Genomic DNA, 12,039 nt, shown 5'->3' with positions numbered 1-12,039 from the left:
AGCCAAAAGTTTCCACAAGGATGTCATTACGAGAAGTGACTTTCGTTACCAGAGGAGAAAACCGGCTCGCTCTCGAAATAATGAGGTCTCTGAATGACGAGTGCCATCTACAGCATTTGAGCGATACCCTGGAGAGGGATCTTACACAAGAAACTTAACTTTTTTCATGTCTCGTTTTTATTCCTCATGATCCAATATCAGTGTTTTCCTGGTGTCTTTGTTTTCTATACTTAGTAGGCACAAGGCGAATATCTAGGGAATGTTGGAAAAATAAATGACTCTTCATGTCTAAAATCAGTCCGTCTCCTCAAAGAACTAACAGCAAAGAAAGAGAGGAGACATGGACATAAATGAACAAATACAAGGTAGCCTGTGACCTGTACTATAACAAAGAGCTAAGTATCACAGGAACATCAGAGCTGGAGAGATTAAATGGAGCATCACGTAAAAGAAGGAATTTGAGTTGAGCCTTGAAAGACAGGTATGTTTTTTATATGTAAAAATGGTAAAGAGTAGGAGAAGAGACCCAGGTTAAGAAAGGCATAGCAAAGGCAGGAAGGAACTATTGTATGTAGAAGAGAGTTATGGTCAAGAATACATGAGGTGGAAAAGAAATTTTAAAATGTCGGTTGGTCATGGTCTTGAGAAGAAACTAGAATGACAGAATCTTTGGACTTGTGTTGAAAGTGGAGAGTACTGGATGTTTTGAGAAGTAGCAGGCTACTATCAGAACAAAGGGTTAGAGTTCTTTCCCATAAATCTATAATGTTGTTTAGTCATTAAGTCCTCTCCAACTCTTTTGAGACCTCATGGATTATAGCCCGTCAAGCTCCTTTGTCCATGGGATTTCCCAGGCAGGAATGCTGGAGTGAGTTGCCATTTCCTTCTCCATGGGATATTCCCCACTCAGGGATTGAACCCACGTCTCCTGCATTGGCAGGCAAATTCTTTACTGCTTAGCCACCAGGAAAGTACAGTAAAAGAGTCACTGTGTTATACTTTATGTCAAAGTGCGTTTGCTCTTTGAAAGTGTAATACTCATCCTGGGTGAAGAAAATGAACTCTTTCAGGCGCTCAGAATATTCATTAATATTTCTGGAAAATGACCGAATAAAACTCTGTTACCCTGGAAGATCTCATTTATCTAACCTACGCAGAAACGTACCCTTAGAGAGCTTATTTAACTATGCCCTTCATCGGCTAAGGTCTATTTTTAATCAATGCTCCTATACATATTTTTGAGGTACTACAGATAAACATCCTGTATGGCAAATGTGATATTTCAGTTCTAAGAACACTAAAGGACTTCCCAAACAAATATAATCTTATTTTCAGCAGTGATGCAATCTAATTATCAATTGCACAGCATTTTATTGCAAGAATTACAATAGATTTATCTATATCCAGATCCAGTTTTTCATTTCATCTTCATGGGCAAATGGTTTGTATAATTGCTATTCCCCCTAGGAGGAAGAAGGGCTGTAAGTCTCAAAATGTTCTAAATAATAAGATCAGAATTTATACATTTTGTGGTATAAATGGGATAAAGGACAGATACTGGAATTAGATGTCTGGATTCAATTTTGACTGTCAGTTATAATGGAAATACAGGGACAGGCTTCTTGATCTCTCTAAACTTCAGTTCTTAATCTATAAAATGGGAAAATATTTGTATAGTGCATGGGATAAGAGTCAACGGAGAATAACTCTCTGCTAACCTGTAGAATTTTAATCATTTTCCTGTTGTTAATTTTAATTTTATTTATTTTTTTGGCCACATCGCAGGATATAGGCTGTTAGTTTCCTGACTGGGGATTGAACCCATGTCCCTGCAGTGGAAGCTTGGAGTCCTAACCACTAGTGTGTGTGTGTGTGTGTGTGTGTGTGCACTTAGTTGTGTCCAACTGTTTGTGACTCCATGGCCTTTCAGCTTGCCAGGCTTCTCCGTCCATGGAATTTTCCAGGCAAGAATACTAGAGTGGGTTACCATTTCCTACTCCAGGGATATCCCCCGACCCAGGAATAGAACCCGTGTCTCTTGTGTTTCCTGCATTAGTAGGCAGATTACCACTGCGCCACCTGGGAAGCATAACCACTGGATCACCAGGTAATTCCTAAAAAAAAAAAAAATTATTGAAGTATGGTTGATTTACAATGTTGTGTAAGTTTCTGGTGTGCAGCATAGTGATTCAATTATACATTTATATAAGAGTTTGCATCTGTTAATCCCAAAATATTAGATTGCATATCCACACAGTGAAACATTATTTGCAGGATGGCTGCAACAATGTTGGGTTCCTGGGTATACCTTCATCATAATCCATAGATTACAGTTGAGGGGACCAACCTGGTACTGAATGGTTGGAGGCTGAGTCAACCCATCCACTGTAGGGGCCTGGCATTTGGGCAGGTTGTGGTCTGCCTTCAAGGGTCCAGGAGCCACACCAAGCTGAGGCAGAGGTTAGAGGTGGAAAGGGAAGGCTAAGTAGGAAGGTGCAGTCATAAGAGAAAAGCCCAGCAGCAGGAAGATGCTGCCTGAGGTCAGGTGGACAGGCAGGATCCAGAGAGGCCAGGGCTGAATGGAACTGGCAGGAGGTTAGCAGGCTCCTAGGGCCTTGAGAAGAGGCAGGGTGTGGGGGCCAGCAAGTTGAAGAAACTGAGGCAAAAGCCCAGTTGAGTCTTGGCTGAGGCTCAGAGGTTCCTTGTATACACACTGAGTTTCTAGGTCAGGGACAGAAAGATTTAATTTCAGGGTCCACCAGTTGGCAGACAGAGATGACTGGTAAATTCTGCTACTCTTGGGCACTGAGTTACCCACAGCCCGTGTGGACTCAGAGAACACTATGCGGTTCCCTAAGAGGCATGATCAGGTCTGCTTCTCAGGACTCTTGCAAAGATCCAACAATTAAATATGTGAGACAGAGCTAGTTGTGTCTCTGGGAAATATCTAGGAAAAATTTCCTGGCCTGAGTTGTAGGGAGTAGCTATGCAGGGAATTCTTTAAGTCAAAAACTCAGCAGGGAAATACAGTGAAAGGGGAATGATTCATCTGACAAACCAGGGAAAATTCAAAGATTGTGTAACAGAAACATCACAACAAGCTTTTTAAAGCTTCTCAAAAAGATTTACTGGTTTCTCTAAAAAGTTTGAAGTTTAAATATATTTTCCATTCTGTTTTCCCTGAGGTGGAAGCTGCCCAGGGACGGCAAAGTTTGGTTTTATGGCTATTAGTCAACACTTTCAACTGCCTGCCTCACCATCACCTCAGACTACCACTAAGAAAAACTAATACAAAAACACCTGAGTCTTCATTTAACTCAGAGGGAAAGAAAAAAAAAAAAAAGGATTAGAACATATACAAACCCTGTTTAAGGCAGGGCAAAGATCTTGGAATCCAGGCAGTTTTATTTTATTTTATTTTGAAAATACAGATGGCTCTTTATGTCAAGGCCAACTAGATGGGGAAGGATGCTATAAAAATTGATACCAAAGTAAGGGGTTTGACATGCGTATTACCGAGACGTATGCATATGTGTGTTTTTTTATAAAGATCTAATTGTCTTAAATAAACTATGTTTCCTAGTGAAATCTTACCTATTATTGAATTATGTAGTTCCTTTGGACCAAATAAAAAGTTCTGTGTTTGGACACTTAGGACAGAAGTAGGAGGTACTTCTCCAAGGTTTCCAATTGACTACAGGATAGTATCTCCCAAATCCCAGTATAAAAGCACCAATGTCACAGCAGACTGACTTACCTTTAGTGTCATCTCCTTTCCCATCTTCTTTCTAAAAACTTCCTAACATTCCCTACTTGGGTTGGGATCCCCAAAGCAGATCCAACAGCAAAAATTCAGCTTTCCGGAAGCCAGTTTTAAGGAAGTGTTCCCAGAAGCAAACAGAGGACCTAGAGAAGTAGGACACAGAAGGGGAGGAGGCCCAGCAGGACAGTTCATGCATACACCCGTTGTTGTAATACTAGATGTTTGGCAGTTTATTCTCTCTCTCTCTCTCACTTGGGTGCAATTCCTTCATGGAGGAGAGCTGAGCCCAATAAATAGGCCTCAGTAAACGTTGAGAGGGCTTCCTGTGTGGCTCAACAGTAAACAGTCTGCCTACCAATGCAGGAGATGTAAGAAACTCAGGCTCGATTCTTGGGTAAGGAAGATCCCCTGGAGGAGGAAATGGCAACCAACTCCAGTATTATTGCCTGGGGAATTCCATGGACAGAGGAGCTTCATGGGCTATAATCCTTGAGGTCACAGAAGGGTCAGACGCTACTGAGCAAATGAGCACACACACACATGCGCAAATGCTGGGAACATGAATGAATAGAGCTCCAAGGTGCCTTGCAGTTGAAGTAACTCTTTCTTCACAACTCTCTGTGATGACATAATTTCCTTTGAATCATAATTAATGGTTATGCATAAGCCATGTCCGACTCTTTGCAACCCCATGGACTGCAGCCTGCCAGGCTCCTCTGTCCATGGAATTCTCCAGGCCAGGATACTGGAGAGGGTAGCTGTTTCCTTCTCCAGAGGGTCTTCCCAATCCAGAGATCAAGCCCAGGTCTCCTGCATTGCAGGTGGATTCTTTACCGTTTGAGTCACCAGGGAATAATGCATATGCTAAATTTCCTGCTGGTTTATAATGTTGAATTCCTCATGGCGAAGCCTACTATGGGTTTCTGAACATGATGGGGGCCCAGACAAGCCTAATCGGAATGGTGGAAACATTCTCTCAATGCTGACAGATGGACAGCTTGAATATATGTGGACTAGGGCAGATTTTTTAGTTTTTATTCTTGTTCACACCTACTCCTTTGGGGCTGCCCTGTCTGAAGCTACTAATCAAAATGATGGCAGAACCTTTGGAAAGCATCAGTGCCTCATGAATATCAAAGAAGACATACAATCTCAACTGCCCTGAGACTTTTATCCCTGCTCACTCTTTACTCTTCCAACAGTGTCTTAAGATTCCTCCCCTTGACCCACTCAGAAGGATAATTTTTGCAGTATAAGAATTAATCACTTTAGCTTCCTCCTTGGAGCATTGCTAAATAAATGGCTTGACATCACATCTATCATGCTTTTTGTAAGCTCTCTGAGGCCCATTAGGACTGGGGAGTTGCTGGGAGCACAGTTCAGGCTGAGGAAGAAAATATTCCTTGGAAATCAGTGAATGAATCCAAAAATGTTGCATACACAGTGGCGTTTGAGGCCCTGGGTTTATCACTGTATGTGTTGCCAGCATATGATGTATGCTTCAGCCATGAGGTGCTTGCTTGTGTACCATATCTCTTTGGGTCTAAATCATTAAAGCGGAAAATATCCCCTCTAGGCTATACTGTGAAAAAGATTTTTGGATGGGAGATATTTTGTAATCCTCCAGCAGTTTTATTTTGTCTAGACATGAGGCAATAAAAGAAGAAAATCATCAGGAATGATAATAAGATGACACGTGCTGGAGGACATACTTCTTGCAGAGACAGGATTGCTTTTTACACATTTTGTGGCCTCATTTCTACAATCCCATCACCTTCTGTGAATTCTTCAACCACTCTTCTATGTGGCCCAAGGTAAAAAGTGTGAACAGCTATGGGCAGAAATTTCACTGAAACAAAAAATTAAATACAATGCCAGAAGAAATGGACCCACTGATAGAAGACAAGAGAGGGTTATTCTCCAGCCTTGCAGTTTCCAAGGGGAAGGGGAGAGTGGGGGAGAGAAGGATTGGGACTTTGGGATTTGCAGATGCAAACTATTTTATATAGGATGGATAAACAAGATCCTATTGTATAGGACAAGCAACTATATTCAATATCTGTGATAAACCATAATGGAGTATAATATGAAAAAGAACATATATATAGATATATGTATTGGGTTAGCCAGAAAGTTCCTTCAGGATTTTCTGTAAGATGAATTTTTGGCCAACCCAATGTAACTGAATCACTTTGTTGTACAGCAGAAATTAATACAGCATTGTAAATCAGCTGTATTTCAATAAAATAAATTAAAAGCACAAACAACAAAAACAAAAGAGTTATTCTCATTTCTGAAGCATAGTCCATATTTCTACATGTGTATTAACATAAGCATATATGTATGTCAGGAATTTCTCTTGACCCCTAAAGTATTAATTGAAACTCATTTATTTTGGGCTGCTCATTACCAGGATGGTGAGTTCTGTACCCATAGATTGTTGACCAGAAAGGAGCCTTAGAGATTACCTAATACACCAGTAGTGATGTATGGATGTGAGAGCTGGACTATAAAGAAAGCTGAGCGCAGAAGAATTGATGCTTTTGAACTGAGCTGTTGGAGAAGACTCTTGAGAATCCCTTGGACTGCAAGGAGATCCAACCAGTCCATCCTAGAGGAAATCAGTCCTGAATATTCATTGGAAGGATTGATGTTGAAGCTGAAACTCCAATACTTTGGTCACCTCATGTGAAGAGCTGACTCATTTGAAAAGACCCTGATGCTGGGAAAGATTGAAGGCAGGAGGAGAAGGGGACCACAGAGGATGAGATGGTTGGATGGCATCACCGACTCAATGGACATGAGTTTGAGTAAACTCTGGGAGTTGGTGATGGACAGGGAGGCCTGGCGTGCTGCAGTCCAAGGGTCGCAAAGAGTCGGACATGACTGAGTGACTGAACTGAACTGAACTGAACTGAATACATCCTCTCCTTGTTGCCCAGTTGTGTCCAACTCTTTGTGACCCCATGGACTATAGCCCTCCAGGCTCCTCTGTCCATGGATTTCTCAGATAAGAATACTGGAGTAGGTTGCCATTTCCTTCTCCAGGGATCTTCCCAACCCAGGGATTGAACCTGCATCTCTTACATTTCTTGCATTGGAAGGCAGGCTCTTTACCACTAGCACCACCCTCACCTATATAACTCATATTAGAATGAAGCATCAGAGATGACAAGTGATTTAAATATTTTCTAGAGCCAAGGTTTTAACCTAGAAGCTTGGGATCTTTCCACACCCCATGTTTTGCTCTCCCTGAAGCCAGCTCTGACCAGTTTAACAATGGACTCCTTCTGTGTGTTTAAGGAGTATAATCGTGGGACACAAAAAGTCTCCACAATGTAGTTTGGCCTCAGTTGACAGTGTAATAGTCAGGTAGAATGTGAAGAATCTAGATAGCTAATAAAACATAGTACCAAACACCCAACTTAACTGACTCAGTTATTCTGTATGCATACATATCTGTGTATGGAGCACTCTGTGGGGCTCATGAAGTATCATCGTGGATCAATGAATTTAGAAGGGTCAAGGTGCTATTAGGATTGATATAGTCTCCACAAACAAGGATCCTCAACAAAGAGGTACACATGAAACTGTTCTAATAAAACTAACCCTTAGTGCTGTGTTTTTGTTTTTTTTTTTCTTTTTAAGCTGATGCTTCCATAGGAAAGCAATAGATTGCCTGTAAGGCTAATTTATCCAGAATGTGGCTAACTTACAACAGCTGTATTTAAAAACGTGCATTCAGTTTTTATCCCTTAGGTTGGGGAAGAGGTGGGTGATTTATGCTTTTGCTGCTCAGGCTGATTTGGTGAAATGGACCTGAAAATAGATTAACTAGAAGACACACTCAGAGGCTTTGGAAAAGACTCAGATGTGCAGAGACCGGTTCATGAGTAAGATGTAGCAAACAGACTCAGGAAGTCTTGTGTAGACAATCCCCCTTCTCTGAGCATATCTAGTTTTGTCCCTCTGAGCACTGGCACTAAAAGTCCAAGATCATTAGGATGTCCCAGAACAGATATGTACCAGTTGTGGCTTCATCACTTGCTAGCCCTGTGACCTCAGGCAAGTTATTTAGTCACTTCAAGCCTCAGTTTCCCAATATTTAAAATGTGGATAATGATATTATCTAATTCACAGGATTGTTGTATTACATGACATCGTTCCAAGTGTCTAACATATAAGGAGATCTTAATGATAGAAATTAGAATAAAGACTACTAAGCACAGTTCTAAGCACTTCACATGTATAAACTCAAGTAAATATAGAAATTCTGTGACAGAGATAGTATTACTGTTTCAGTTTTGTTGTTGTTGTTGATGAGTCTCAAAGTTATGTCCCAACTCTTTGAGACCCCATGGACTTCAGCATGCCAGGCTCATCTGTCCTCCACTATCTCCCAGAGTTTTCTCAGATTCCCGTCCATTGAGTCAGTGATGCTATCTAACCATCTCATCTTCTGCCACTCCCTTCTTCTTTTGCCTTCTGTCTTTCCCAGCATCAGGATCTTTTCCAATGAGTCAGATCTTTGTATCAGGTAGCCAAAGTATTGGAGCTTCAGCCTCAGCAGCAGTCCTCCTAATGAATATTCAGGGTTAATTTCCTTTAGGCTGGTTTCAATTTTACAAATGAGGAAATTAAGGCACAGAAAGGTTACGTAATTTTGCTAACGTCACGTAGTCTAGTTGTGTAGCTGGGATTCAACCTTGATAGTCTGGCTCCAGAGGCTTTTACACATTATCTATTATTGTCATTGTATCCTTAGATTAATACATAAGGACAAACTAGGACATTATGTAAATTTCATGAGAAGTAACTCATAATTTAACAATTTTGCATGGAGGAAGGGGAATTCCCCAAGCTTCAGGAAGGAGAGGATCAGAGGGGTTGGTAGGGTAAGCAATGGGTTCCAGAGCTGGATGGACAAAAGGTTCCAAGTATAGCATGTTTGTGGAATATGTGGAGTCTGAGTTGCCAGGATCGGAAGTCAGATTTATAAAATGCAGGAGGTAAGGTTAGAGGAGTACCAAGTCATGAAGATCTTGTGATAGGAAATCATGGTAAGGAGCCAACTTATCCTACATTTGAGGAAGAGTCAAGGAGTGGAGAGCATTGGAGAGAAGGAGTGGCTGGATCTTAGTCACTTCATTTGAATCACTAGAGCCAGTTGTGGCTGAGGTTTTCCTGTGAACTTCCTAGTTACCTAAGTTAATGCCTTTTCTTTGTATACATGTGCTAAGTTGAGCTGAATTTCTATCACTTGGAATGTAAAGAATCTTGACAAGATCAATTAGTTAAGACTATATTATAGAAGAAAATGTAGTGGCAGAATTTAGGGGTATAGGCAAGACTACAAATAAGTGAACTAATTAGTGAGTGTAAGGGACTGATGGGACCCTGTAAAATTCTTTTAAGGAATTATCTCTCCTCCATCATGCATCATCTTAGAAAGGCTGTTAATCAAAGAGCTCTGCCTTCTTTGGATCAAGGATTAAGTTTATCACAAATACAGGTGAAGGGTCTCCCTTTTCTGGTAATTTGAGTCTTATAGTATAACCCCCCAAAGGGAAAAAAAGTTTCCTCTTCATTTATTTCAGTGGTGAGACTGATAAAGTTCTCAGGATGTTTGTCCTACTGAGACTTCTGGGCTTGCCTATTTATGGTGTATCAAACCTGATTCTTCCACATGCCCCCCTCTTTTTTTCAATTCTGAGAATGATCCATCTTCTTACAATAAAATCCTTTAAAAATTTTTTTAGCCAATTCATTTTGCTTATGTCATGGTCCTAAGGGATATAGAAATTAACCCAGAAAGTGAGATGTTGCAAGTGACTGAACAACAACAACAAAAAAAGTAGATATGGCTAAATTGGATGAAAGGCAGAGAAAGTTCTTTCACTCTTCTGGGAAGTACACAATACTTTTCATGATGTTAAAGTCTACTGGCTAACATGTGGCCTCTATCAAAGCTCTATAATAAAGAGTCCAGCTAAGATTAAAGCTGGTTTATTGGTGAAAAGAGAATGACACCTGGACAAGATGGCATACATTGTATTCTTCATTGCTAAGCCAGAGAAGGCAATGGCACCCCACTCCAGTACTCTTGCCTGGAAAATTCCAAGGACGGAGGAGCCTGGTAGGCTGCAGTCCATGGGGGTCACGAAGAGTTGGACACGACCGAGCGACTTCACTTTCACTTTTCACTTTCATGCATTGGAGAAGGAAATGGTAACCCACTCCAGTGTTCTTGCCTGGAGAATCCCAGGGACAGGGGAGTCTGGTGGGCTGCCGTCTATGGGGTCGCACAGAGTCGGACTCGACTGAAGCAACTTAGCAGCAGCAGCAGCATCGCTAAGCACAAGTGTAAACCCTCTTGCATTATTTAGTAAGAAGCAACCAAAAGGAGAGCTCTAAAAGGTGGTAAGAAAAAAGCCAAACTCATTTAGAAACCCAGGACTGGAGGAAAAAACACAGTGAAAAGATTCCTTACAAAGTCACCCTTCCACTGAAACAGAAAAAGGAGTCCCAGGATTTCCTGACCTCTAACCTTAGCAGCGGAAGGCAGCCCAGAGGTAGGCTCCTTCTTCCCTAGATTAATGAGTCTCTCTGACAACATCAGGTGTGTTGGACATCACCAGCAAGAGGGACTGATATGGAACAACTGAGGGAGTGGGCTTCCTAGCCTGACTGGAGAATTTCCTCCCTTGCCCAGGGACATCAGCGTAGGTGGGAGGAAGCAGGAAGAATAATTCAGCCTAAAGAAGAGGCCTTGCCTGGGAAGCCTTTGAGAATAAGAATCCGAGACTCCCATTTCCTGCCCAGAAATACTGGGGACCTGAGGAGCATGGAATTAGGGGGTCCTGCCACAACAAAGAGCTTCCCTGGTGGCTCAGATGGTAAAGCGTCTGCCTACAATGCGGGAGACCTGGGTTCAATCCCTGGGTCGGGAAGATCTCCTGGAGAAGGAAATGGCAACCCACTCCAGTATTCTTGCCTGGAAAATCCCATAGATAGAGGAACATGGTAGGTTACAGACCACGGGGTCACAAAGAGTCGGACATGACTGAGCGACTTCAGTTCACTACCACAGCAAGTGCCTGGACAGGAGACCTTTTTGGTGTCCACCTGCCTGAAACCCCCCCCCTCACCAAGAGGCAGTTAGTGGCCTAGACTGGTGAAATCTACCACCTTAGGCAGCACCAGCAGGGACCAACCCCAATAACATCACATAAACTGAACAGACAAAAGTAACATTGAAAGTACTATACAAATTGCATTATCACAAAATAATAATTCTGTGCTAGAACCACAGCGCAAAAATGTAGGCCAGGACCTACCTGCATGCTTAATCTACACAAAGTGATAATCTAAAAAGATTTCAATAGGACCTAGATTCCCCTAACATAATAAAAACAATGTCTAGAGTACAATAGAAAATTACTCATCATACTTACAATTTAGAAAATCACAACTTGTTTGAAAAAGACAATCAACTGACACCAACTTGGAGATGAATATGATGTTGATGTTGAAATTATCTGACAAAGATTTGAAAACAGCCACACAAAAGTAACACAATATCAGTAACAAATTCTCTTGAAGCAAATGAAAAAATATGAAACTTCTGCAAAGAAATGGAATTTACAAAAAAGAACTAAGTGGAATTTAAAGAACTGAAAGATAAAATGTCAGACACACACAAAAACAACTTACTGGATGAATTTAATAGAGGCAGGGAAGTGATGGAGAACAGAATCAGAGAACTTGAGGACAGATCAATAGAATTCACCCAATCTGAACAACAGAAATCAGTATTTCTGATTTTTTCTTTTTTTTTTTTTGAAAATAAGAAAACAAAATTGAGCCTCAGGAATTTGTATGACAATAACAAAAATACCACCAGTCATAACATCAGAGTTCCAGAGAAGAGGAAAAGAGAATGAGCATGAGAGAGTATTCAAAGACATTACAACTTAAAAGTCTCTCTTGAAACATCCCACCCTCGCCTTCTCCCACAGAGTCCAAAATTCTGTTCTGTACATCTGTGTCTCTTTTTCTGTTTTGCATATAGGGTTATCATTACCATCTTTCTAAATTCCATATATATGCATTAGTATACTGTATTGGTCTTTATCTTTCTGGCTTACTTCACTCTGTATAATGGGCTCCAGTTTCATCCATCTCATTAGAACTGATTCAAATGAATTCTTTTTAATGGCTGAGTAATATTCCATGGTGTATATGTACCACAGCTTCCTTATCCATTTGTCTGCTGA

The sequence above is a fragment of the Cervus canadensis genome, chromosome 7, assembly GCF_019320065.1.
Source record: "Cervus canadensis isolate Bull #8, Minnesota chromosome 7, ASM1932006v1, whole genome shotgun sequence".
Classification (NCBI taxonomy): Eukaryota; Metazoa; Chordata; class Mammalia; order Artiodactyla; family Cervidae; genus Cervus; species Cervus canadensis.
The sequence above is the reverse complement of the archived record's forward strand: the minus strand, read 5'-3'. Positions refer to the sequence as shown.